The 5,676-nt window shown below is 42.4% G+C and overlaps 1 pseudogene; it reads right to left on the bottom strand.

Annotated features, from left to right (window-relative positions):
• Positions 1–2,963: 2,963 nt before the first annotated feature.
• LOC110307335 (PR domain zinc finger protein 14 pseudogene) lies at positions 2,964–4,498 on the bottom strand (annotated as a pseudogene).
• Positions 4,499–5,676: the final 1,178 nt, after the last annotated feature.

Genomic DNA, 5,676 nt, shown 5'->3' with positions numbered 1-5,676 from the left:
CGCCCGGCGATAAAAGTTTTAATTGGTGCAATCAAACATGAAACAACACAAAACGGCAAACAACAGATTGGGAAAGATCTTTACCAATCCTATATCTGTTAAAGGGCTAATATCCAATATATACAAAGAACTCAAGAACTTAGACTCCAGAGAACCAAATAATCCTATTAAAAATGGGGTACAGAGCTAAACAAAGAATTCTCAACTGAGGAATTCCAAAATGGCTGAGAAGCACTTAAAGAAATGTTCAACATCCTTAGTCATCAGTGAAATGCAAATCAAAACAACCTTAAGATTCCACCTCACACCAGTCAGAATGGCTAAGATCAAAAACTCAGGTGACAGCAGATGCTGGCAAAAATGTGGAGAAAGAGGAACACTCCTTCATTGCTGGTGGAATTGCAAGCTGGTACAACCATACTGGAAAACAGTCTGGCAGTCCCTCACAAAACTGGAAATAGTTCTTCTACCTGAAGACCCAGCTATACCACTCTTGGGTATATACCCAGAAGATGCTCCAACATATAACAAGGACACATGCTCCACTATGTTCATAGCAGCCTGATTTATGAGTCAATAGCTGGAAACAATCCAGATATCCCTCAACAAAGGAATGGATACAGAAAATGTGATACATTTACACAATGAAATACTACTCAGCTGTGAAAAACAATGACAAGAAGAAAGAAGACCAAAGTGTGGATATTTCAGTCTTACTTAGAAGAGGGAACAAAATAATCAAGGAAGTAGAGAAAGGGAGAGACCTGTGAGGGAGAGAGAAGGGGGAGAAAAATGGGGGGTGGTGGCAATGATCAGGTGTGGGAGGAGTCAGGGAGCAGTACAGAGGGTCAGGAAATTGGAAGGAGGTGTGTAGCAGAGGGGAATGGGGAACCAGGGTCGCCACTAAAAAGTCCCAGATGCCAGGAACGGAAGAGGCTCCCAGGACCTAGTGGGGATGATACTCACTGAAATACCCAACAAAGGGGAGAAAGAGCCTGTAGAGACCATATACAGTGGATAGGCACAGCTCTTGGTAGAGTGATGGGACCACCAACCCATCTCAAAAATTTTAACCCAGAATTATTCCTGTCTAAAGGATATGTAGGGACAAAGAGTGGAGCAGAGACTGAAGGAAAGGCCATCTAGAGATTGCCCCACCTAGGGATCCATCCTATCTGCAGACACCAAACCCAGACACTATTGCTGATGCCAAGAAGCCTTTGCTGATAGGAGCCTGGTATAGCTGTCCCCTGTGAAACTCTGCCAGAGTCTGACAAATACAAATGTGAGTGCTCATAGCTAAACATCAGACTGTTCATGGGGATCTTGATGGAAGAGTTATGAGAAGGAGTGAAGGAGCTGAATGAGACAGCAACCCCATAGGAAGAGCAACAATATCAACTAACTGGAATGCCCCCTCCCCCACCAAGAGCTCCCAGGGACTAAACCACCAACCAAAGAGTATACAATTAGGGACCCATGGCTCCACTTGCATATGTAGCAGAGGATTACCTTATCTGGTGTCAGTGGGAGGGATGGTCCTTAATTCTGTGGAGGCTTGGTGCCCCAGTATAAGGGGATGCTAGGGCTGTGAGATGGGAGTGGGTAGAAAGGTAGGGGAGTACCCTCATAGAGGCAGTGGGAAGGGGGATATGATAAGGGGTTTGTGGAGGAGAAACCAGGAAGGGGGACAACATTTGAAATGTAAATAAATAAAATAACCAATAAAAATTAAATAAAATACAAACCTAAGTGTTAATGAATTTATACAATTTTTCTTGACAACTTGCACTCTGCTTTTCAATTTTAACCAAGTTAAAAAAATTAAGATAAAGTTACATTTATTTGAAATTGTATTAGTAACTTCATGTATTGATCTTTATGGCAGGAAAACATATTTGAAGATTAAAAAAGAAAAAATGCTTCACCAAGGCTTTTGAAATGTTGACATAAGGGGCTTCAGATAGATTAAGATATTTCTATGTGAGTTTAAAAATAATACCCGTATCTTCTTTGTTTGGCATCGACATAATGCTACTCAGTAGAAGAATCGTGGCAGTGTGTCCTGAGAGAAACACATTGGAAGATCTAAAATTTTACAGGACTTTCATTGTTTTTTATTTTATTTTATTTTATTTTATTTTATTTTATTTTATTTTATTTTATTTTATTTTATTTAACAATTTATCACTTTCTTGAGTTGCATAATAAAATATCCATGGTTAGATGACATAATTTGCTAGCGTTTGCACTTAAAAGATAAAGGTGTCTTATACTCCTAGTCCAGACAGATTAGATCTCTTCTCTTATTTCTACCATGATTTGTAGGATAATTACGTGAAATTTATCTTGTTGCCCCTTTTCATTTGTCAGTAATGAGATGGCGGGGAGTTCTAATCATCAGATACTGACGACTGATAGTTTTCTTGTTGTTTGGTTTGGTTTTGCTTTTATGAGACTCAGTCTAACTATGTAGCCTTGTTTGGCCTCAGACTCAGAGATAACTGCCTGTCTCGGCCGTCCACGTGCTGGGTTTAATAGCACAAATCATCATGTTGACAGGTATTTAAGTCCATGACTATAATGGTTCCAGTAGTATGGCTTTTAACTTGGTAAGCTCAAATTCTAACTTTTTTTTTTTTTTTTTTGAGAAAAGGTCTTATGCATCCCAGGGTTCCCTTTTTCTCCTTGAGACCTTCCTGAACTTTTGATCCTCTAGTCTCTGCCTTCTTGAGTGTTGGGATTAAGAGATTACAGGTATGCACTACTACACCTGGCTATTGCAGTACTGGAGGCTTCATGCATGCTAGGCAAGCACTCTATGGATAGGACTACCCCAGCGCCATAATTTTACTTAAGACATGGATGCAGTGTAGGATAGCCAGCACACAATGTAGAGTGAAGCTGCAGTGGGTGGTTACCCAGGATTAAATACCACTGAGAGTAAAGTCTAAACAATAGATTTAGCCTTCTTGCTCAGTGACCCGGAGGTTCATGGGAATGTCCAGAAACTTCTCACAGCCGTTTCCATACCACACAAGCAGATCCTGGTTCTGGTGAATGTCTTTACAGCTCCCCTAAAATATCTGCCTTTGGTGTTGCTCGGCAGCCAGGTTCTGCTCCTTGTGGAATCGAGCACAGTTGACATAGGACATTCAGGTTCCAGAACCTTTGCCATCGATAAAATGGCTCAGGTGACCATCTTCAAAAATTTCCCACATCTGAGAATTGTCCCTGTGTGTCTTCACTTCGCTGACATTGACCCCTTTACCTTGAAAAGGTCCAAATCTCACTCCTTTGGCAATGAACTTCCTACAAAACACACCAAAGTGTGAGACATCACCAAACACTGTCTGCATGAGGCAGAGACCTTCCGGAAGCTGAAGGGAGTTTTCCAGAGTTTTACGAAGATGATTAGACCCAGAACTCTCTGTGGGGACCAGGATGCCTGAAATCGCATTCTGTAGGCCAGCTGGGTTCTCCGGGCTAACATTGACTCCATACAGAACTAAGCACAGTTCCTCCTCTGTGAAGTTGAAACGGGGGAAAAAGCAGCTTCCTCTCTTGGTTCAAGGTTTGGGGGACAAATACTGTCTGGGAAGTCTTAATTCCATCAGGTAGTAGGGAAACAATTACCGGGGATGGCAGAAATAAAATTTCAGCTCCCCACCTTTGTTGATTTGGCGGCCAACAGGGACCAAATTTTAGCTGCTGGAACCACTGCTCCTATGCTCAGTGCTGTCTAGAGATCGTGGTACCTCAGGAGTAAATTGAGGAACTGGGTGCCATGGTGACAACTTGTACCAGCACAGATTGTAGAGAGGCTCACTCTGCATAGCCAGACGCAGGAGGAGTCATCCAAAAAGCATTGAGAGGGGCCATCGACTGGGACTCATATCCTGCAGCTTCCAGTTTCCAAGGTTGAAAATCCTCCTTGGTGATGGCGAGGTTCTGAAAGTGACTGTAGCCTGGGAAAGGCACGTGGTAGGCAGTAAGGTGCTGGAGGCTACTCAGGGGCAAGTAGTTTGCCTTGTCCTGGGACTGGGTCTCACCAGAAGGCAGTAAGGCTGTCGCAAGCTGAGTTTTATGAATCTCCCGCCATGGCTAGGGTGGCACCCGCTGAGTCTCAGGACCCTATACTTCCAACGAAGTTAAAGATTCCTATTCTGTGAACTCGTAGCGTGAGTGAGGGAGCAACTATGGGGCAACTGAGTTTGAGCTGCGTTTTTAACTCTTCTTCCATGTCTCCTCTGGTGAGAGGGACTTTGTAGATGGGGTACACTGACATGGGACAGATCAGATAGTAAGTAGATTGATCATTTGTGCAAAGACAGGTTCATTAGAGACAGGCTCAGGCATCAATAGGATGAGGGCGCACAGCTTTCTGACTTCTGCTGGTGGATTCACAGACTCTCAACAGGGGTGGGAAGTAGAGGCTTGTTAAAGGACAGCTGTCTGAAACTTCCTCTCAGCTCTAACTCACCTCACAGCAAGCCATGGCCAAATGCTACAGCTCCTTTAGGTAATTGTAACTAGACTGTACTTTGGAAGAAAAAAATGACATTTTAAAAGGAGGAAACCAGAGAACTTGGTCTAATTTTAAAGGGTGGATGAATAATAAAGTATTTGTGCTGTTTCATTGAAGGTCAGCTGAGATGGATCATAGTTACTTCTTTTGGCCACCCAGACACAGAGACAGATTTATCACACTGGTAAATAATATGATTTTCGCATCATGAACATAATTGTAAACTATAAATATAAACCTCTTCTGAGTGGGCTCAGCCCCAACAGCCTTTAACTGTGACAGAGAGCAAGGCTGAATTATTTTTCCAGGAGCACACTGGAAACCTAGTTTTCTGAAAATAACAGTTGTTTGCTAAGTGAGCTATCGGGGTTAAAGCCAGACGTAGAGATGGGGGAAGAACATCAGTAAATCCAAATGAAAATGGCTAGTTTCTTTTAAAAGGAAATAAAATTTTCTTCCAACTCATTTAGAAATTCAGAAAAAAAGGCGGTGTTAGTTGATTGGTTTATAGAGTAAGTTACAATGTTGCAGAGGTACTTTTGGTCCTAATAGTTTTAAAATACCACAGTCATTGGCAGCAACCTTTATTTCATGGTGTTGTTTTCCTGCTGTTCAAGTCCATCAGGCTTTGATGAAGAAATAAGATTTTTTTTTATGAGTTAATTTCCAACTCACAGGGGCCTGATTGAAATGGCCTCTACTCTCCTGAAGCAACCCCATGGGTCACGCTATTTGGGCCACTAATCCTGCCTTTCAGTTTTATGTAATTGTTCAAAGTTTGTTTAAGTAATTCCTAATTTCCACCAATAGATCAGTGCCTGACACCAGATTCTTTTATTTTTATTGTTATTTATTTGTTCTCCGCGTATATATTACATCCTGACTGTAGTTTCTCCTTTCTCCTTTCCTCCCAACCAGTTTCAGCCACCTCCCCTCTCTTCCAGATCCACTCCTCTTCTGTTTCTCTTCAGAAAAGCGCAGGCCTCCTAGGGCTGTCAACCAAACACGGCTTAACAAGTTACAATAAGCTTAGGCACAAACCCTCATAGCAAGGCTGAAATGAGGCAACTCAGTAGGAGGGAAAAGGTCCCTAGGCCAGAGTCAGCATCCGTTCCCATTATGAGGAGTTGCACAGGGCTACTAAGCTA

Source organism: Mus caroli, unplaced genomic scaffold, assembly GCF_978045245.1.
Source record: "Mus caroli unplaced genomic scaffold, Mus_caroli_1 scaffold_14, whole genome shotgun sequence".
Taxonomy (NCBI): Eukaryota; Metazoa; Chordata; class Mammalia; order Rodentia; family Muridae; genus Mus; species Mus caroli.
Note: the sequence above shows the minus strand (reverse complement) of the source record. Positions and strands in the feature narration are given on the sequence as shown.